Source organism: Schistocerca gregaria, chromosome 1 (assembly GCF_023897955.1).
Source record: "Schistocerca gregaria isolate iqSchGreg1 chromosome 1, iqSchGreg1.2, whole genome shotgun sequence".
NCBI lineage: Eukaryota > Metazoa > Arthropoda > Insecta > Orthoptera > Acrididae > Schistocerca > Schistocerca gregaria.
In genome coordinates this window covers 1,153,770,473-1,153,794,272 of record NC_064920.1, presented here as the reverse complement: position 1 = coordinate 1,153,794,272, position 23,800 = coordinate 1,153,770,473, and positions in this window count along the sequence as shown.

Below are 23,800 nucleotides of genomic sequence, written 5' to 3'. Positions count from 1 at the left end.
TTCTTGGGAATGTCAGTTACTGTTAATAATGATAACAGTAGTGGAAATAGGAGCCATAAAATGTATAGGTGTACAAAAGTGTTAGTTGGTTACATAGCAAGTTCGAGAGTAGTTCAGAAGGGCTGTGCCAGTTATGTGCTTTGGCAAATGGGGAATATTGGGTGGGAGCCAAGGGAACTTTGTTGCAGTGGGATATAGGGTACGTACAGAAAAAAAAGTTGATATATCATTATTTTAACGAACATCTGATAAACTGTCTTTTGACAATGGACACTTTATTTCTCTGATATAGTGAGGAATATCATCCCAGTTACTGAAAAGGGCAAAGAGTAGCCATTTGAGTGGCAGAGTGGGAAAGAAAGGACATTACATTTTACATTTGTACAGCGTTAACTTGCCATCCATAACAAAATACATTATACACTCGATAAAAAAATTACTAACGTTACTATTGACTATTGTGAACGTGTCGTTACATATATCATTTCTCGATAGTAAGTAAAACAGGCTGTTTAATGTTCTTAACTGTACTGGAGGGAAATACGTAATAAGTGGCTTCTGGTGGAAGACTCTTGAATTTCTCTTCGCTGTGGCACGTCTGAGAAAGTGCGCTCACAGACCTGTGTGGTCGCAACATAATGAATACGGACGGCTCAAACCCCTGTCCCTGCTGGGCTGTTGGTTTGCAGAAGAGTTGTGGACGCACACTGGTCGGTTTCCGTTATCTTCGAAGTGGCATAGGTCTTTGATGTTACAGCACAACAACCACAGGTCGCCTGAGAAATTCTGGCGTGACGAATCTGCATTTCCTGTCGGTGGTCGCAACTCTAACCATCCGGATGATGTCATTTAGTCATAAGGGTCATCACCATGGGTGTTTTAGCGTAAATATCTATACCAGTGAGTAGCAACACAGCATATACAGTGTACCAAACTATGCACAGTTTTACTCTACAATTACATACATACTCCGCAATCCACCACACGGTGGGAATACTGTAAGAGAGAGTGGAGAAGTTTTGGCAGGCTTCCCCAGCGTTTCAGTGTGTTGAGAGGGGTCACTGTGGTGAAACTTCTGAACCCTCCGCTTCGAGCCATGGTTTTCAGGTAGCAGAGAGTAACGCGAATTAGCCAGGGAGTGGGTGCGGGAGTGCGTGGCCTTGACAGTCACACCGAGAGAGAAACGGACACTGTCGCAGCCTGGTGCAGCTTTCGCTGAATCGTTCGCGTTACGTGTCGTTTTTCAGGGCTAGTGACGCTTTTGCTCCGAGCAAATAACAATTTCCCAGGTAAATTTCGCTATCTGGTGACGCTTCTTCAGTATCTCTACTGTTTTGAATCATGAATTCGTTCCTGACTCGTGTTTGCAAGCTGCACGGATTTCGGAGAGCCAGTCATGGTTTTAAAAAAAAATTCCTGTTAACTTTGTGGTATCCATTACTTGTTAGTAGAACGATTTGTCCCAAGTGAACGTCTCTCAGGCAACCATTTATTGTACTTTTGGGAACATCAATGTGTATTCCATTGTGAAAATGACTTGTTGGAGTTTTGAAAAGACAGTTTGCCTCTTATCTGACCATTAAATAAGATACTGTTCGTATATTCATTTCGAGAAAACATTCACTATACTTCTCAAGCAATAAAGAATAAATCGAACTATCACCTTGATCTCACAAAGATTTTTTCAGATACTGTGATTAGCATTTTTTTATGTTAATGCTATATAAGGCTTACATCAGTTTGCATATTATTTGTGTATTTAATACGTAAGTGTGGCCGGTAGATGGCACTCCCCTCTGTCAAGCTCTTGCGTCACACTCGGAGGAACGATATCTACAAGCATCATATTTCACTATCTAATGCGTTTACTATTGACGGCAGGCGACATTGTACAAAAGTGCTGTATTCAAGTATGCCATTTTCATCTATGAATACGGTTGTGCTTTGTGTATTAATTGACGCAGAAGGCTTTTATTTTATTCGAGCCCGTCGAAGAAAGATTGCCATGCTGGTTGTTGTACGCGGTATTGTGTTGTGGCATGCGCACCACGTCACGTTGGACTGATAGTTAAACAAATTAATTTCTTTTCTCGAATGCTGCTCAAAAACTTCATGACGACTTTCTACGAAACATCCGTACCCGAAGACTGGAAAGTTGCACAGGTCACACCACTATTCAAGAAAGGTAGTAGGAGCAACTCACTAAATATATCATTAACGCCGATATGCAGCAGGATTTTAGAACATTATGCATTACCTCGAAGAAAAAGGTCTATTGACGAACAGTCCACGCGGATTTAGAAAACATCGCTCTTGTGAAACACAACTAGTTCTTTACTCGCATGAAGTGTTGAGTGCTGTTGACAAGGGATTTCAGATTGATTCCGTATTTCTGGATTTCCGGAAGGCTTTTGACACTGAAACTGCGTACTTATGGACTATCGTCTTAGGTATGTGACTGGATTCGTGATTTCCTGTCAGAGAGATCACAGTTCGTAGTAACTGACGGAAAGTCATCGAGTAAAACAGAAGTGATTTCTGGCGTTCGCCAAGGTAGTGTTATAGGCCCTTTGCTGTTCCTTATGTGTATAAAAGTTTTAGGAGACAATCTGAGCAGCCGTCTTAGGTTGTTTGCAGATGATGTTGTACTTTATGGACTAGTCAAGTCACCAGAAGATCAAAAACAAAGTGCAAAACGATTTACAAAAGATATCTGTATGGTGCAAAAATCGGTAAGTGACCCTAAATGGCAGGCCGGAGTGGCCGTGCGGTTCTAGGAGCTGCAGTCTGGAGCCGAGCGACCGCTACGGTCGCAGGTTCGAATCCTGCCTCTGGCATGGATGTGTGTGTTGTCCTTAGGTTAGTTAGGTTTAATTAGTTCTACGTTCTAGGGGACTGATGACCTCAGATGTAAGTCCCTTAGTGCTCAGAGCCATTTGGACCATTTTTTGACTCTAAATAACGAAATGTGAAGGGTCATCCACATGAGTGCGAAAGGAATCCGTTAAACTTCGGCTACACGATAAATCAGTCAAATCTAAAGGTCGTATATTCAACTAAATATCTTGGAATTACAAGTACGAACAACTTAAACTGTAAGTAACACATAGAAAATGTTGTGGGGTAGGCCAATAAAAGACTGCGTTTTCTTGGCGGGGCACTTAGAAAATGTAACAGACCTACCAAGGAGACTGCCTAGACTACGCTTGTCCGTCCTCTTTTAGAATACTGCCGTGCTGTGTGTGATCCTTACCAGATATGATTGACGGAGTACATCGGAAAAGGTCAAAGAAGGGCTGCACGTTTTGTATTATCGCGAAATAGGGGCGACAGTGTCACTGAAATGATACAGGATTTGGGATGAACTTCACTAAAACAAAGGTGTTTTTCGTTGCGGAGCAATCTTCTCACGAAATTCCAATCGCCAACTATCTCCTGCGAATACGAAAATATTTTGTTGACGCCGACGTACATAGGATGAAACAATCAACATGATAAAGTAAGGGAACTCAGAGCTCCTACGGAAAGATATAGGTGATCGTTCTTTCCTCACGCTGTACGAGATTGTAATAACAGAGAATTGTGAAGGGGGTTCGATGAACCCTCTGCGAGGCACTTAAATGTGATTTGCAGAGTATCCATGCAGAAGTAGATGTAGAAGGTCAAAAACAAAGAGTAAATGATGAATTATTTTAACAGCAGTTGTTGGCGGTTAAAATATAAGTTTTTTTTAGATAACTAACAGCTGTAGAACACCACCAGCGCAGTGCAGCACCAACTTACAGCATAACATCGATGCACTTGGACCGGGACCAAGCCGAACGTAAGAAAAATTGTTAGAGGTAAGCAGTCGAAATCGTCAGTTTCAAGCAATTTTTTGTGTGCTTGATAAAAAACTAATAATATATCAATTTTGCTTGAATGTTAAGTAAATGTTATTTATCTTCGATCATTTATAAAAATATGTTTGCGGCTAAGATTCTGTCTGGTGTCAAACCTTGTTGTGGGAAAGTGGGCTAGAAAAATGTCGTGTGATATCTCATTACGTTCAGTGGTAACCAGGATTAATTGTTTCAAAAAGTCCTGCCGCAGAAACATCCACAACTGGTCAATATAAAAGAGGTTGCAAATATAGCTTCGATTGTTAGGTTCTTTTTGTTTAAAAACGCCCGGTTTCGGGCTCTTACATGTCCATCATCAGAGGTTGCTACTTTGTGCTGTGACCGCGAGCGCCTCGGCGGGCGAGTACAGGACGCGATGTGTCACCAGCTAGAACGGAGCACGGTGATACATCGCGTCCTGTATCATCCAACGCGGCGCTCTGGATCACAGCACAGAGCTGCAACACCTGATGATGAGCATGAAACATACCGAAACAGGATGTATTTAAAATAAAAAGAACCTTACAACTGATGCAGTATTTTCATTCTCTGTCTCAAAAAGGTTGGGAACCATTGCACTAATCAAAACCAGACAATATGGAAAACACTGAGACAGTGCTGCAGGAAAACTAATCCATAGTAACGTGGCCACAGAACGACACAGTCACTCGAGCTGGTTAGGCACCTTGTAAGAGGTTTTGTGTTTAGTGTTAAAGTATGTGTAGTGACTGTTATGACAGGCATGAGATGTAACGTGTTTGTAATGAACTGTTTCCCTCTGCCTAAGCAGTTGTACAGTAATACTATTTTGGAGCATCAGCCTCCGTTTGAGTTAAAGATGGAGCGTTCTATCTGGGATAAGATAATTCCCTCAAGGGCTGCAGCGAAAAGCACCCTCTTAATCCTCATCAGCCGTCTGAAAAATGGCTCTAAGGACTATGAGACTTGACATCTGAGGTCATCAGTCCCCTAGACTTAGAACTACGTAAACCTGACTAACCCAAGGACATCACACACATCCATGCCCGAGGCAGGATTCGAACCTGAGACCGTAGCAGCAGCGCGGTTCCGAACTGAATCGCCTAAAACCGCAACAATGTTTGGCCCGGGTTGAGGACACCTGTGAGAATTCGCACTACCGTCATAGGTCTTCAGTACCCACTGTCACTCGTATATGGTACGATTCCCCCACAACCAATATTGCAGGACGCCTTTGTGTGCATTGTAAATAATCTCCTCTGTAAACTGACTGTATTTTCCCAGTATCCTAGCAATGAACCAAACTTTACCACTTCATTCATACACCACTGTGTATATTTGATCATTCCACTTCACATTCCAATGAAGTGTTATAGAGGTATTTGCGTGACTTGACTGACTCAGTTTCTGACCATACATTTTGTAGTCATAGGACACTAAATTTTTATATAGTTTTACACTTACTTGCATTACTTTACATCTTACCAGCATATAACAAAATGTTTGTGCACGTTTTTTTTTCTTATTTTTTTTCGACAGTACTTTGCAAGATGTCTAGCTAGCGAACCTTCGGGCGTTTTTGTAATCTGTTCTGGCTGGACCAACCAGGAGACGGATTGCTTCATACAATCTCATAATCGTTACCAGATATCTTGGGCGACGAGTTGCACAATAAGAAGGGAAAGACCCTCGTTATGAGACTTGGGTGCCAGTTCTATCGAGATCATTGAAGATTAATAACTGATGAAGGTTATCTGCGTTCATCTTCAGAAAAACAGAACATCTTCACGGTTACAGATGGGACGTTCATGTCCACGGGAAATGTACTTTAGTATGTTGTGCTGAAACGAATAGCATTAGGTTGTAACAATGGAAAATTGTACGGAAATGCAGCAGGATCTGCAACGAATTGACGTGTGATGCAGGGAATGGCAACTGAATCTCAATGTAGACAAGTGTAATGTGCTGCGAATGCATAGAAAGAAAGATCCTTTATCATTTAGTTACAATAAAGCAGGTCAGCAACTGGAAGCAGGTAATTCCGTGAATTATCTGGGAGTAGGTATTAGGAGTGATTTAAAATTGAAGGATCATATACAGTTGATCGTCAGTAAAGTGGATGCCAGACTTAGATTCATTGGAAGAATCCTGAGGAAATCTAATCCGAAAACAAAGGAAGTAGGTTACAGTACACTTATTCGCCCACTGCTGGAATATTGCTCACCAGTGTGGGATCCGTACCAGATAGGGTTGATAGAAGAGTTTGAGAAGATTCAACGGAGAGCAGCGCGCTTCGTTACAGGATCATTTAGTAATCGCGAAAGCGTTACGGAGATGATAGATAAACTCCAGTGAAAGACTCTGCAGGAGAGACGTTCAGTAGCTCGGTACGGGCTTTTGTTGAACTTTCGAGAACATACCTTCACCGAGGAGTCAAGCAGTATATTGCTCCCTCCCACGTATATCTCCCGAAGAGACCATGAGCATAAAATCAGAGAGATTAGAGCCCACACAGAGGCATACCGACAATCTTTCTTTCCAAGAACAATACGAAACTGGAATAGAAGGGAGAACCGATAGAGGTACTTGAAGTACCCTGCGCCACACACCATCATGTGGCTTGCAGAGTATGGATGTAGATGTAGATGTAGACGAACCACGTCAGCCCGCGGGTTCAAGGTCGACATCGATATGGCGGTGCGACAACACCTACCAGTAAAACATGCCTGCGGCTCCCGTTGTTACTAAAAACCGAAGGCAGTAATGTGACTTGAGCAGACGTGCAGGATGTCTCGCACACGTAGGCACGAACCGTCCAGCCAAATCAACGACTTTGAAAGAGGGCGCGTTACTGGCATGACAGAATATGAGGCATCCATCTGGGAAACTGCTGCTAGTGTGGTTCAGCAGAGCAAAGGGTGTGTGCAGAATGGTTCACGCAAGGCCTTAGAACACGACGAGATGGGAGAGAGCACACCACCCAGATCACCCTCCAACAAGATCGACAACTCATGTGAATAGCATTGCTGGCCAGATCTGCGTCTTCCTCGGCTCTGGCGCAAGATTGGAACAGTGAAACACGTCGTACACTATCACGGGCGACAGGCCGTCCGTTTAATACGGCTTGGGTTACATGGACGCCGTCCACTTCTCCGCCTACCTTTGACGCACTTGCAGAAACGTGTTAGATGGCAGTGCTTCAGTCTGGAACCGCGCGACCACTACGGTCGCAGGTTCGAATCATGCCTGGGGCATAGAGGTGTGTGATGTCCTTAGGTTAGTTAGGTTTAAGTAGTTCTAACTTCTAGGGGACTGATGACCTAAGCAGTTAAGTCCCATAGTGCTCAGAGCCATTTGAACCACAGTTGCGCATGGAACAACTCCACTGAGGACAGGAATGGCATAAGATTATGTTTTTCGACGACTCCAGGTTCTGATTGTTTGAAAATGATGGCCGAATTTTGGTTCGTCGCATACAGGGGGAGCGGCATCACAGTATCTGCATTCGCACAAGAGATACAGCACCAGCTCGAGGCTTTATGATGTGCGGTGCTATTGGGTACCATCATAAATCACAGTTGGTGCATGTCCATGGCACTATGACTAGCGTGCCTTCATGAATGACATTCTGCGATCCCTAGCCACACCCTTTCTGCACAACACACCAGACGCCATTTTTCAACAAGACAATGCACGACCACATGTTTCAGCCACAGCACGTGCCTTCGTACTGCCACAGGATATAAATCTTCTGCTCCGGCCCGCCAGATTACTAGACTTAGTACAAATCAAAAACGTGTAGGATATCGTGAAATAACAGGTGCAGCGCTGTGAATCAATGCCAACCACCACATATGAACTTTGGAGCCAGGTGAATGCAGCATGGATGGCTATACCACAGGACGCCATCCGCGTCTTATACGCGTCGATGCCATCACACATGGAGCAAGTTATCAGAGCCCATGGCGGACCCCGTGCATAGTAGGCAACATGACCAATGCTGAGCCGAGGTGTTTGAAATGCGGATCCTATGAATATGAACGTCCTGCCTCTAATTTTTCAAAGTGTTCTGTTTTATTTTCTGAAAATGAGCGTATCTAGTGTACTTAAAATATTGGTTCATTTTAATCCCAATTTTAGTCGCCCCTTGTGTACATATGCACCAACAAGATCCACACTTCAATGTGATTTACAAATACAAACCAAGAAAGAGAAATAGGAGTTAATGGTTATGACATCTTGAGTCCGCTTAACAGGTCCGCAAGGAATGGATAAGAGTGACGATCATCTTAATGGTCCTCCCCTGAAACACACAATCGCTGTTGGGGTTAATAACTGCTCTGATCCCACCAGGTATTGATTTCACATACAAATACACTAGTGGCCATTAAATTGTTACACCAAGAAGAAATGCAGATGATAAACGGGTATTCATTGCACAAATACATTATAGTAGAACTGACATGTGATTACATTTTCACGGAATTTGGGTGCATAGATCCTGAAAAATCACTACACAGAACAACCACCTCCGGCCGTAATAACGGCCTTGATATGCCTGAGCTTTGAGTCAAACAGAGCTTGGATGGCGTGTACAGGTACAGCTGCCCATGCAGCTTCAACACGATACCACAGTTCATCAAGTGTAGTGACTGGCGTATTATGACGAGCCAGTTGCTCGGCCACCATTTACCATACGTTTTCAATTGGTGAGAGATCTGGAGAATGTGCTGGCCAGGGCAGTAGTAGAACATTTTCTGTATCCAGAAAGGTGAGCACAGGATCTGCAACATGCGGTCGTGCATTATCCTGCTGAAATGTAGGGTTTCGGTGGGACCGAATGAAGGGTAGAGCCACCAGAACCTGGTATCATCCGAAAAAATGACGTTTTGCCATTCGTGCATCCAGGTCCGTCGTTGAGTACACCATCACAGGCGCTCCTGTCTGTGATGCAGTGTCAAGGGTAACCGGAGCCATGGTCTCCGAGCTGATAGTCCATGCTGCTGCAAACGTAGTCGATCTGTTCGTGCAGATGGTTGTTGTCTTGCAAAAGTCCCCATCTGTTGACTCAGGGATCGAGACGTGGCTGCACTATCCGTTACAGCCATGCGGATAAGATGCCTGTCATCTCGACTGCTAGTGATACGAGGCCGTTGGGATCCAGCACGGCATTCCGTATTACCCTCCTGAACTCACCGATTCCATGTCCTGCTAAAAGTCATTGGATCTCGACCAACGCGAGCAGCAATGTCGCGATACGATAAACCGTAATCGCGATAGGCTACAATCCGACCTTTATCAAAGTCGGAAACGTGATGGTATGCATTTCTCCTCCTTACACAAGGCATCACAACAACGTTTCACCAGGCAACGCCGGTCATCTGCTGTTTGTGTGTGAGAAATCGGTTGGAAACTTTTCTCATGTCAGCAAGTTGTAGGTGTCGTGACCGGCGCCAACCTTGTGTAAATGCTCTAGAAAGCTAATCACTTGCATATCACAGCATCTTCTACCTGTCGGTTAAAGTTCGCGTCTGTAGCACATCTTCAGGTGTAGCAATTTTAATGACCAGTTGTGTATTTAAGTCCACTCAATCAGGTCTGATTCCTCTACTAGGAGCTGTAATATTAAGTCGCGTGATCTGATGAAGTTTAAAGGAAGTGACAGCACCTAACCACTTTCCTCCAGTGACAGCTCTCGCTGCATATTATTCTCACCAGAACGAAGATTTAGAATGGCAAGACTTCCATTCGTTGCAGCCAGCTGGCAGCAACATCACATTAGTCATGAAGTGAGGTTCCTGTAAGGAAGCAAAATTTTGCCACCATCAATGAATAATTTTGATGATTTATATTTCATTTTTACTGTTATGGGATCACATTTTTTTAGATGGATCTATCGAATTAATAATCATTTATTTGTTGATAGTGATTAGGCTCACACTATAGAGTTGATGCTTTGAGGATGATTTCGTGCTGGCTGTGACAGCAGGGAGAATGAGGACCGCAGACTCTGAAAGTGACATGGGTCCAGGGCTGGAGGCAGGGCAGTTTCTATGTCTCTGGAAAGAATAGGAAGAAAGGGCGTTTGCAGCCTAGAACTGCCGCCCCCTCGAGAAGCCAAAGGGACGGTCTCCTTGCAAACGCTGTGACGTTCTAAGAAAGAATCGAGGATGAGGTGATGCTGAAAGCTTAAGATCGTAGAGATAGCAGCTTACAAGGGCCGTTGCCAGCCTTTTGAGCATGGAGTTATGTGCGAGGAATGCCTGCCGCAGATGCGAAGCTATTGATCACAGAAGTTCTCACGCCAGACGCGAAGGCGTATTCCCTCTACAGTGCAATGAACGAATCTGACTAGCTGAATTTTGTGGTTGGAGAAGGAGTTACAATTTGTTCTAGAAGTTTCTACAGAACTGAGTTTGAGATGAAGGCAGTTGTCTGACAGATACATGGCTCAAACAATGTGTGGTATTCCGTTTGTAATGGGTGCGGTGATTGTTTGCATGGAAAGTCCATGATACCGAGGCGAGGTTTGCTCTAAATTGTGGACTGCGCGGTGGAAACGTCTCTCTTTCGGGTGTAACGAGGACAGACACCGCTGCGTAGCGTTTTGTGGCACTGCTGGTGAGATGGAATTTGATAAAGTGCTGATTTTTCACAACGAACGGCATCATTCGTTTCTCTGTCAGCAGAAAAACGAATCTTGCTTCTTTGTGGGAACTAAGGCATTACGAAGTATTCTTTAGGCCCGCACGCTTGAATCAAGTCTGCCCCTTGCTTACGGGCGAGCAGAGCTCTTGATTCGTGTCCGGCATTGTACTGAAGTAGTTTCTAATCCAAGAGTTTGAGGACGCCATTTGACGTCCTCTGTATGGTCAGAATTTACAGATATGGAACGCAATTCTTCTGGACGACAGCCGGCAGCAACGGCACATCAGCGCTGCAGAGTTGCCCTTCCCAGCACTGAAATCACGGCTCGGTAGTTAGGGAATCTTTAACAACAGTTCGAGTCCTCCCTTGGGCATGGGTGTGTGTGTTTGTCCTTAGGACGATTTAGGGTAAGTAGTGTGTAAGCTTAGGGACTGCTGACATTAGCAGTTAAGTCCCATAAAATTTCACAAACATTTTAACATATTTTTTTGTTTTTACAACAGTGTGTAAGGTTCCATTGCTTTGAGCATAGAACTCTTCACTATCAGTGCCAAACAGGGAGGAGGCTTTCGTAACTTCGATGTAATCAGTATCAACCATTGGTGATAACGACAAATAAACGGGACGCGATTTCGATTCAAGTTATAGATGTTTTGCAGATATCACATTTAGATTAATGATTAGGAGCCACGTTCCAGGTCAGTACTTGTTCAGTTTGCATATTTTTCTTTACGCTGGACTCGCATTCGGGAGGATGACGGTTCAATCTCGCGTCCGGCCATCCTGATTCAGGTTTTCCGTGATTTCCCTAAATCACTCCAGGCAAATGCCGGGATGGTTCCTCTGAAAGGGCACGGCCGACTTCCTTCCCCATCCTTCCCTAATCCGATGAGACCGATGACCACGCTGTCTGGTCTCCTTCCCCAAACAACCAACCAACCAACCAACCATATTTTTCTTTGAATGTTGTTTTCACAATAAATATCTTAGATAGATTCCAAATTCCTATCCTGATAGAGTATTGTCACAACTTGCGAAACTAATTCAAATGCTATTCCCGGTTGCAGGTTGTTAAATGCAGGGCTAATTTAATAGAGTTTTTAGGCGTGACTATCACACTGTGAACACAACAACGGTAGCCATCACACATATACACGCCGTATGGTATAACACACACTGCACGCGAGGGTAGCACTGGAAGCTCTTGAATAAATAACCGCATCTCTTGTCCCAGTGTCTCCACACGCGTCTACCGACTAACCTTCGAATTTCCATCTTGCATTTCGTATGGAGAGTGGTACTAAGCCTAGTCAGTATATTAGGATTAATGGTAACACCTTCAGTCATGTGTTTAATTCTCTTTATTCAAATGGGACCAGTTTCGCTGACACACTGCACTGTCACCGGAACCCTCTACTGATAAAAATTGATGTGTGTAGCAGCCACTTAGTGCATGAGCTGGTCTGCGGACACCGAGGCTGGCTTTCATCCTCTGTTATGGCAGCATGGAAAGTTGTTTGTAGGTCCAATTTTTGCCAACAGAGGGGCCAGAGGAAGGTGTCGTGTCTTGTTTAAACCGGTAGCATTTGCGTAAAGAGAGTTCAACACAAGGCTCAATCTGTTACCATTAATTCTCATCTACCGACCAAGTGTCTCCGTCCGAACCTATTGACGAAATCCAAGTGTTTCTTTTCTTTTTTTTAAATGTACATTACCACTCTGCATCAAAATTCCCCATGAAAACTACTCACGAGCCTTCCACCACCAATGAGAAAGCTTGGCAGGCAATTAGTAATGAAATTTGAAGAAACAAAGCTCCAGCATCCCATCTAGAAGATATTTTTAAGCCAACCACTTTTTGAAGTTGAGAGAGACAAAATTTCGTTGTTCACGTGACCTTCTGTCTGAGTGATGCTATTCCTCCACCGTGAAGAGGAGAAAAAACGTAACTGCTACACAGTCTTTCTGTTTTAGTAAGCTAGCTATCTTCCGCCCAGCACCACTCCCTCCAACTAGTCCATTTGCTCGGAGGTAAGGTTTGTATGTCAATAACGTGTGCTATCAGCGACATTAGTAGATTCCATTACATAGTGTCTCCATTGCAGTGTTGCCACTATTAAGTTCCAACCTACGTATAAAGCGAGTATATTAGTCCGTTCATTGTAAAAACTCCTTACCAACAATGTACGAAATAGCTACATAGTGGTTATCACATCTTCCCATTGATTTATGTGACTGCTAGTCAATAAAGTTTGGGCGATTCTCAGTTTTCACGTACCGACTTCGGTATCCTCCCTGGATATTTACACTACTGGCCATTAAAATTGCTACACCAAGAAGAAATGCAGATGATAAACGGGTATTCATTGGACAAATATATTATACGAGAACTGACATGTGATTGCATTTTCGAGCAAATTGGGTGCATAGATCCTGAGAAATCGGTACCCAGAATAACCAATTCAGGCCGTAATAACAGCCTTGATACGCCTGGGCATTGAGGCAAACAGAGCTTGGACGGCGTGTACACGTGCAGCTGCCCATGCAGCTTCAACACGATACCACAGTTCATCAAGAGTATTGACTGACGTAATGTGACGAGCCAGTTACTCGGCCACCACTGACCAGACGTTTTCAATTAGTGAGAGGTTTGGAGAATGTACTAGCCAGGGCATCAGTCGAACATTTTGTGTATCCAGAAATGCCCGTACACGACCTACGAAATGCGGTCGTGCATTATCCTGCTGAAATGTACGGTTTCGCAGGGATCGAATCAAGGGTAGAGCCACGGTTCGTAACACATCTGAAATGTAACGTCCGCTGTTCAAAATGCCGTCTATGCGAACAATAGACGACCGAGTCGTGTAACCAATAGCACCTAAAATCATCACGCCGGGTGAACGCCAGTATGGCGATGACGAATACACATTTCCAATGAGCGTTCACCGCGATGTCGCCAAACACGGATGCTGTAAACAGAACCTGGATTTATCCGAAAAAAAGGACGTTTTGCCATTCGTGCGCCCAGGTTTGTCGATGAGTACACCATCGCAGGGGCTCCTGTCTGTAATGCAGCGTCAAGGGTAACAGCACCCATGGTCTCCGAGATGATAGTCCGTGCTGCTGTAAACGTTGTCGAACTGTTCGTGCAGACGGTTGTTGTTTTGCAAACGTACCCATCTGATGACTCAGGGATCGAGACGTGGCTGCATGATCCGTTACAGCCATGCAGATAAGATGCCTCTCGACTGCTAGTGATTCGAGGCCGTTGGGATCCAGCACGGCGTCACGTATTACCCTCCTGAACCCACCGATTCCGTATTCTGCTAACACTCATTGGATCTCGACCAACGCGAGCAGCAATGTCGCGATACGATAAACCGCAATAGCGATAGGCTACAATCCGACCTTTATCAAAGTCGGAAACGTGATGGTACGCATTTCTCCTCCTTACACGAGGCATCACAACAACGTTTCACCAGGCAACGCCGGTCAACTGCTGCTTGTGTACGAGAAATCGGTTGATACTTTCCTGATGTCAGCACGTTGTAGGTGTCGTGACCGGCGCCAACCTTGTGTGAATGCTCTGAAAAGCTAATCATTCGCATATCATAGCATCTTCTTCCTGTCGGTTAAATTTCGTGATACAGCAGTTTTAATGGCCAGTATTGTACTCTTTTAGCAGCCGCGTGAGCATGATAGACAAAAGGAAAAATTCGGAATCCTTGGCTTGCTGACGCTACAATCCTTCAGCTCATTTTGGCCACAGGAGATGGGTTGTTCAACTTTCTAAGCCTTCCATCAAATCGAATTATGGGAGTCTGTAAGCGCATTACGACTTTTTTCTCACATTCGCTACGGCTGTTGATGTCGGCACTCCTGCTTCTTCCACCTTGGCCTTCACCCTATGAGCATTTGTCAGTCAAGACGTTACGGCGCAGCGTCCATTCTCGAGTCGTTTCCGCAAACCATCTGTTTGTATTAGGGCTACAAAAAAATCACTGCATATTCAAACGATAAGACGGCAGGACACCTGCGGAGACGTGCTGAAGACAAATGACGGAGGGAATACACCGCTGCGAAACGTACGACTTGTTTGCCCGCGACGCGGTCATTACGAGATGACTCGGAAGAACATTTCGCGAGCGTGTTAGCAGTCGTGTCCGCGGCCGCGGGTAATTTATTCGGCCGGTATGATTTATCTGCGGCGGTAATTTACTCGTTACACTTGATTTATAGGCGCCGATTTCTCGCTCGCTTATTACCGTTGCGAGATTGCAGAGGAAGGGCTTCGCGAGAAGCCGCCGCGGACGTGAGCAGCGTGTGTTAATGAAGAGCCCCGCGTAGAGCGGCAGCTTCCCAGGCGCGCCGATTCTGCCGCAGTGGTGCGATACGTGGCACAACAGGAGCTGCGTTTGCACTATATGCTGAAAATACTGGAGAGAGGTCGCACACTTTGTACCGTGATTACTAACGCCACCATAAGCTCACATACAGGTCGTAAGACATCGTGGTCTCCTGACCTTCATTGCTGATACACTCCTGGAAATGGAAAAAAGAACACGTTGACACCGGTGTGTCATACCCACCATACTTGCTCCAGACACTGCGAGAGGGCTCTACAAGCAATGATCACACGCACGGCACAGCTGACACACCAGGAACCGCGGTGTTGGCCGTCGAATGGCGCTAGCTGCGCAGCATTTGTGCACCGCCGCCATCAGTGTCAGCCAGTTTGCCGTGGCATACGGAGCTCCATCGCAGTCTAACACTGGTAGCATGCCGCGACAGCGTGCACGTGTGCAGTTGAAGGACCGTATAGTGGGCATGCGGGAGGCCGGGTGGACGTACCGCCGAATTGCTCAACACGTGGGGCGTGAGGTCTCCACAGTACATCGATGTTGTCGCCAGTGGTCGGCGGAAGGTGCACGTGCCCGTCGACCTGGGACCGGACCGCAGCGACGCACGGATGCACGCCAAGACCGTAGGATCCTACGCAGTGCCGTAGGGGACCGCACCGCCACTTCCCAGCAAATTAGGGACACTGTTGCTCATGGGGTATCGGCGAGGACCATTCGCAACCGTCTCCATGAAGCTGGGCTACGGTCCCGCACACCGTTAGGCCGTCTTCCGCTCACGCCCCAACATCGTGCAGCCCGCCTCCAGTGGTGTCGCGACAGGCGTGAATGGAGGGACGAATGAAGACGTGTCGTCTTCAGCGATGAGAGTCGCTTCTGCCTTGGTGCCAATGATGGTCGTATGCGTGTTTGGCGCCGTGCAGGTGAGCGCCACAATCAGGACTGCATACGACCGAGGCACACAAGTCCAACACCCGGCATCATGGTGTGGGGAGTGATCTCCTACACTGGCCGTACACCTCTGGTGATCGTCGAGGGGACACTGAATAGTGCACGGTACATCCAAACCGCTGGTCAAACTGAGGCGCTAGGTGGAAATGGCATGGCAAGCCGTTCCACAGGACTACATTCAGCATCTCTACGATCGTCTCCATGGGAGAGTAGCAGCCTGCATTGCTGCGAAAGGTGGATATACACTGTACTAGTGCCGACATTGTGCATGCTCTGTTGCCTGTGTCTATGTGCCTGTGGTTCTGTCAGTGTGATCATGTGATGTATCTGACCCCAGGAATGTGTCAATAAAGTTTCCCCTTCCTGGGACAATGAATTCACGGTGTTCTTATTTCAATTTCCAGGAATGTATATTCCGCCTTCACAATCATATTCCGCACATCACGACGCTTCATTCGAGACCAAACTCGGTAAGATAAAATCAGTGTTGCATGAATTCATGTAAACGATATGCAAATAACTAGTAAATCGTAAGTGCGCACTGAGATTGAAACACCCGAGGCTGGCGTACACACACACATTCAAGACATGACGGTAGCAGGGGCTTTTAGTTCGAGAGAGACAAACGGCACGCCGGGGGGCTCGTCCCTTCCGTGGACGAGTCAACATATCTACATCAGCCAGTGACCACCCAAAGAGCAGACAGTGTTTGCCTGAGTGAAAGGCAGAACGAGCCCATGTTCGGCTTAGAAGCAAATTCCGCTACATTGTGTGGGAGCGCCCAGCCTACGCACTCTTTACAAATATAGCACACAGTTTCAGAGGTTTTCGCAGGGAGACAGCAAACGCCAAACGCCGATGCTACAGATTCCCGGATTGGTCTCCTTAAACGAAACGTCATTCTCCCGTTTTAGAAGAGCAATGCTGATTGGCAGACATCATTCCTGATGCCTTGAGCTGAAGGAGTAATGGAAGAGACTGAAAGATACACCCCTTCACGTCTGGTGTGGAGAGGGGCCGTTCTGTTGTCGCTCTTGAAGCGAGAACTCATAACGAGAGCGTGTGCGCTCGTACGTGTACTCAAAGAGTGAGGAACAAGTCCCTCCTCAGTACTTCACTGGGAGAGTACCTCTGTTGAGAGCGAATCGGAGTGTGACTCTATATTGAGTTCTTGCGATTAAGCGATGTTCACTGAGTTGGCCACCACACTTATTGTGCGGTATGAACAGACAGAGTTATAACTAAAGGCCTGCGAGCGAATTTTTGAGTGGAATCGCAGAGGACTGGTTATCTGACCCGTGTACCACGCCAATAGTTAGACTAGGGGCGAATAGGAGTCCTTGACTTCATCAAGCCATAAGGAGAGTTTGATTGGCGAAGGTCAATCCAGATAGAACGAGAGTTATCTTATTTGTCAGCAGCGAGCGGCGCAGACAGCAGTCATCGCAGCTTCCGGTATTGTCCGCTACAGCTCTTGCAAGCCCCATATTTCCTCCAGAACAGTACACTTCACTGCATTTCACACGTGACAGCCTCGACCTTACCTAGCAACATTCTAATGGATAATTATTCAAGATGTGTAGGCGCGGCTCAGCCATTCTGCCAAGTAAATAACAATTATAAAATTTGTATAGAAATTTCATTAGCGAATCCTATCTTTAAGAGGTAACTTCACATTCCGAAAAGAACCCAGAAATAACTTGTTCAGTTCATAACTAAAAGTAACATTGTGATTTCTCAGAAGTTTTGCAAAACAAATTATAATTTTCGTTAGTTTCATGTTTTTCTTAAACTAACTAGCACACTAAGTATCCAACTAGTTACGTAGGAAATTTTTTGAATTTTTGTGTCATTTCCTTACAGCGGACGACTCCAGAAGATATTTACTGCTGAAAGTTTTTCAGGCATTTTTCTTTAGGACGTTAGGAGCGTCTGTCTGACTTCTGTAGTAGTGTGGGGGTGGAAATTGCATCTTGCAGGAGCAACAGGGTAAAGGGTACATCTGAGATTAGTCCCTTGCGCAGAATGACAGAATAGCACCCACACGCTCGCAATGTCAAAAAACTAGTCAGCCCCGCGCGCTCACAAGGGAGGCCTTTGTAGATGGCGCAGAGTCACGTGCTCAACCGAACGCACTCTGCCTCTACGTGGGCATAAGAGATTAGTGATCAGTGAGACATTTTACAATGATCGGCCAGAACACTATAAAAACCTACTTAATAGCCGTTATGTCCACTTTTGGTACAGATAACAGAAGCGACACGTGGTAGCATGGAAGGAATGTGGCTTTGGTAGGCTACTGAAGGTATCTGGCACCGCACCCGCACACAAAAGTCATCTTATTCCCGTGAATTCCGCGCAGGACGTCGATGTCTGACTCCACGTTGAAGCCCATCCCAGATGTGTTCGATTCGGTTCATATATGGCGACTTGGGCGGCCAGCATACCAATTGGAATTAACCTGCGTGTTCCTCGAACCACTCCATCACTCTCCTGGCCTTGTGACATGGCGCATTTGTTAAAGAGTGCGCCTGCCGTGAGGAAACATGATAGTCAAGTAGGGGTGTATGTGGTGTCCAGCTACGTCTTGGCCGTCATGATGCCTTGCACGAGCTCCTCTGGAAATATGTAACTCTTTTGTATCGTTGCCACTATTTGAGTTCCAACCCTTGTAGTTTCTACAACTACATCCATACTCCGCAAGCCACCTGACGGTGCATGGCGGAGGGTACCCTGAGTACCTCTATCGGTTCTCCTTTCTATTCCAGTCTCGTATTGTACGTGGAAAGAAGGATTGTCGGTATGCTTCTGTGTCGGCTCTAATCTCTCTGATTTTATCCTCATGGTCTCTTCACGAGATATACGTAGGAGGGAGCAAAATACTGCTTGACTCTTCGGTGAAGGTATGTTCTCGGAGCTTTAACAAAAGCCCGTACCGACCTACTGAGCGTCTCTCCTGCAGAGTCTTCCACTGGAGTTTATCTATCGTCTCCGTAACGCTTTCGCAATTACTAAATGATCTTGTAACGAAGCGCGCTGCTCTCCGTTGGATCTTCTCTATCTCTTCTATCAACCCTATCTGTTACGGATCCCACACTGCTGAGTAGTATTCAAGCAGTGGGCGAACAAGCGTACTGTAACTTACTTCCTTTGTTGTCGAATTGCATTTCCTTAGGATTCTTCCAATGAATCTCAGTCTGGCATCTGCTTTATCGACGATCAACTTTATATGATCATTCCATTTTAAATCACTCCTAATGCGTACTCCCAGATAATTTATGGAATTAACTGCTTCCAGTTGCTGACCTGCTATTTTGTAGCTAAATGATAAGGGACCTATCTTTCTATGTATTCGCCTCACATTACACTTGTCTACATTGAGATTCAATTGCCATTCCGTGCACCATGCGTCAATTCGCTGCAGATCCTCCTGCATTTCAGTACAATTTTCCATTGTTGCAACCTCTCGATACACCACAGCATCATCTGTAAAAAACCTCAGTGAACTTCCGATGTCATCCACCAGGTCATTTATGTATATTGTGAATAGTAACGGTCCTATGACACTCCCCTGCGGCACACCTGAAATCACTCTTACTTCGGAAGACTTCTCTCCATTGAGAATAACATGCTGCGTTCTGTTATCTAGGAACTCCTCAATCCAATCACACAATTGATCTGATAGTCCGTATGCTCTTACTTTGTTCATTAAACGACTGTGGGGAACTGTGTCAAACGCCTTGCGGAAGTCAAGAAACACGGCATCTACCTGTGAACCCTTGTCTAAGGCCCTCTGAGTCTCGTGGACGAATAGCGCGAGCTGGGTTTCACACGACCGTCTTTTTCTAGTCTCCAGAAAAGACATTATACTCGAACATAATACGTGTTCCAAAATTCTACAACTGATCGACGTTAGAGATATAGGTCTATAGTTCTGCACATCTGTTCGACGTCCCTTCTTGAAAACGGGGATGACCTGTGCCCTTTTCCAATCCTTTGGAACGCTTCGCTCTTCTAGAGACCTACGGTAAACTGCTGCAAGAAGGGAGGCAAGTTCCTTCGCGTACTCTGTGTAAAATCGAACTGATATCCCATCAGGACCAGAGGCCTTTCCTCTTTTGAGCGATTTTAATTGTTTCTCTATCCCTCTGTCGTCTATTTCGATATCTACCATTTTGTCAACTGTGCGACAATCTAGAGAAGGAAGCACAGTGCAGTCTTCCTCTATGAAACAGCTTTGGAAGAAGACATTTAGTATTTCGGCCTTTAGTCTGTCATCTACATCTACATGACTACTCTGCAATTCACATTTAAGTGCTTGGCAGAGGGTTCATCGAACCACAATCATACTATCTCTCTACTATTCCACTCCCGAACAGCGAGCGGGAAAAACGAACACCTAAACCTTTCTGTTCGAGCTCTGATTTCTCTTATTTTATTTTGATGATCATTCCTACCTATGTAGGTTGGGCTCAACAAAATATTTTCGCATTCGGAAGAGAAAGTTGGTGACTGAAATTTCGTAAAAAGCTCTCGCCGCGACGAAAAACGTCTATGCTGTAATGACTTCCATCCCAACTCGTGTATCATATCTGCCACACTCTCTCCTCTATAACGCGATAATACAAAACGAGCTGCCCTTCTTTGCACCCTCTCGATGTCCTCCGTCAATCCCACCTGGTAAGGATCCCACACCGCGCAGCAATATTCTAACAGAGGACGAACGAGTGCAGTGTAAGCTGTCTCTTTAGTGGACTTGTTGCATCTTCTAAGTGTCCTGCCAATGAAACGCAACCTTTGGCTCGCCTTCCCGACAATATTATCTATGTGGTCCTTCCAACTGAAGTTGTTCGTAATTTTAACACCCAGGTACTTAGTTGAATTGACAGCCTTGAGAATTGTACTATTTATCGAGTAATCGAATTCCAACGGAGTTCTTTTGGAACTCATGTGGATCATCTCACACTTTTCGTTATTTAGCGTCAAATGCCACCTGACACACCATACAGCAATCTTTTCTAAATCGCTTTGCAGCTGATACTGGTCTTCGGATGACCTTACTAGACGGTAAATTACAGCATCATCTGCGAACAACCTAAGAGAACTGCTCAGATTGTCACCCAGGTCATTTATATAGATCAGGAACAGTAGAGGTCCCAGGACGCTTCCCTGGGGAACACCTGATATCACTTCAGTTTTACTCGATGATTTGCCGTCTATTACTACGAACTGCGACCTTCCTGACAGGAAATCACGAATCCAGTCGCACAACTGAGACGATACCCCATAGCTCCGCAGCTTGATTAGAAGTCGCTTGTGAGGAACGGTGTCAAAAGCTTTCCGGAAAAAAGTACCTTTTTGGTCACAGAGTGTCTGGACATTTTGTTTTGATCCACCTACCGCTTTGACATAGGACCAAAATGTCTTAGGATTTTCTGCCAAGTCAGTACATAGAACTTTACTTTCGAATTCATTGAAAGCCTCTCGCATAGCCCTCCTCACACTACATTTCGCTTCGCGTAATATTTGTTTATGTGCAAGGCTTTGGCTATGTTTATGTTTGCTGTGAAATTCCCTTTGCTTCCGCAGCAGTTTTCTAACTCGGTTGTTGTACCACGGTGGCTCTTTTCCATCTCTTACGATCTTGTTTGGCACATACTCATCTAACGCATATTGTACGATGGTTTTGAACTTTGTCCACTGATCCTCAACACTATCTGTACTTGAGACAAAACTTATGTGTTGAGCCATCAAGTACTCTGAAATCTGCTTTTTGTCACTTTTGCTAAACAGTAAAATCTTCCTACCTTTTTTAATATTTCTATTTACGGCTGAAATCATCAATACAGTAACCGCTTTATGATCGCTGATTCCCTGTTCTGCATTAACTGATTCAAATAGTTCGGGTCTGTTTGTCACCAGAAGGTCTAATATGTTATCGCCACGAGTCGGTTCTCTGTTTAACTGCTCAAATTAGTTTTCAGATAAAGCACTTAAAAATATTTCACTGGATTCTTTGTCCCTGCCACCCGTTATGAACGTTTGAGTCTCCCAGTCTATATCCGGCAAATTAAAATCTCCACCCAGAACTATAACATGGTAGGGAAATCTACTCGAAATATTTTCCAAATTATTCTTCAGGTGCTCAGCCACAACAGCTGCTGAGCCCGAGGGCCTATAGAGACATCCAATTACCATGTCTGAGCCTGCTTTAACCGTGATCTTCACCCAAATCATTTCACAATTCGACTCTCCGTCAATTTCCTTCCATACTATTGCACTTCTTATCGCTATAAACACGCCTCCCCCTTCACTGTCCAGCCTGTCTCTGCGGTATACATTCCAATCTGAGTTTAGGATTTCATTACTGTTTACATGTGGTTTCAGCCAACTTTCTGTCCCTAGTACTATATGGGCGTTGTGACCGTTTATTAATGAGAGCAGTTCTGGGACCTTTCTATAGACGCTCCTGCAGTTTACTATTAGCACATTAATATTGTTATTCCCTGTTGCATTTTGCCTACTCCTGCCTTGCCGCGTCTCAGGAGGCGTCTTGTCGGGCCTAGGGAGGGAATTCTCTAACCTAAAAAAACCCCATGTGCACTCCACACGTACTCCGCTACCCTCGTAGCCGCTTCCGGCGTGTAGTGCACGCCTGACCTATTCAGGGGGACACTAAATTTCTCCACCCGATAGCGGAGGTCGAGAAATTTGCACCCTAGCTCTCCGCAGAATCGTCTGAGCCTCTGGTTTAAGCCTTCCACTCGGCTCCAAACCAGAGGAACGCGATCGGTTCTGGGAACGATACTACAAATAGTTAGCTCTGATTCCACCCCGCGAGCGAGGCTTTCCGCCTTCACCAACTCCGCCAACCGCCTGTACGAACTGAGGATGACCTCTGAACCCAGACGGCAGGAGTCATTGGTGCCGACATGAGCAACAATTTGCAGTCGGGTGCACCCGGTGCTCTCTATCGCCGCCAAAACACCAGTGATGGAATGATTTGGGTGAAGTAAATGTACGTACACCGGTAATTTTAAATAGGTGGAGGTTACTCCAACAGGAAAAGGAACAAAAATATTGATAGCCACAAATGTTCAAATGTCTCTAGTAAGGCACTTATGTATTACATTGCATACGAAGTCTGTTCGAGAAATTCCAGAACTTCGTCCGAAAAGTTTATCTACGCTTGCCTTTCACTTATTGTGCATGGTATCCTTCGAAATACTCTCCTCCACAACTGATACACCGCTCCCAACGCCGTTTCCGCCTCCGGCAGCAGTCTCGGTACGTCTCGTGCTGGATCGCGCGAAACGCCGTCTGTCGTTGCTAACCTTGTCCTTTCAATGGGGTTTTCAACTGTGGAAATAAAAGTCGGCATGGGCCAGGTGTGGAGAATACGGAAGAAGAGGCAGCAGAGTGATTTCATTTTTTGTGCAATGGCCACGCACCAGCAGAGATGAATGTGCGGGTGCGTTATCGTGGTGCGACAGCCATGAACTATCTCTCCACATCAACTGTCCGTGGCAGAGCCTGCCGCTGTGGCAGAGCGACTCTAGGCGTTTCAGTCCGGATCCGCGCTGCTGCTACGGTCGCAGGTTCGAATCCTGGCTCGGGCATGGATGTGTGTGATGTCCTTAGGTTAGTTAGGTTTTAGTAGTTCTAAGTCTAGGGGACTGATGACCTCAGACGTTAAGTCCCATAGTCTCAGAGCCATTTGAACCTTTCCGGGACTTGCCCTTTTCACAGGCAAGGGCTCGATCGACTGAGCTACCCAAGCACACCGGACGACCGCTTCTCAGAATCTAACTTCCAGAACTACCTCGTTCCCTACCTTTCAACTTTACAGAAGCTCTTCTGCAAACCTTGCAAGACTAGCAATTCTAGAAGAAACGATACTGCGGAGTCATGGATAAGGTACAGCCTGGGGGTTGTTTCCAGAAGGACATTTTCACTCTGCAGCGGAGTGTGTGCTGATATGAA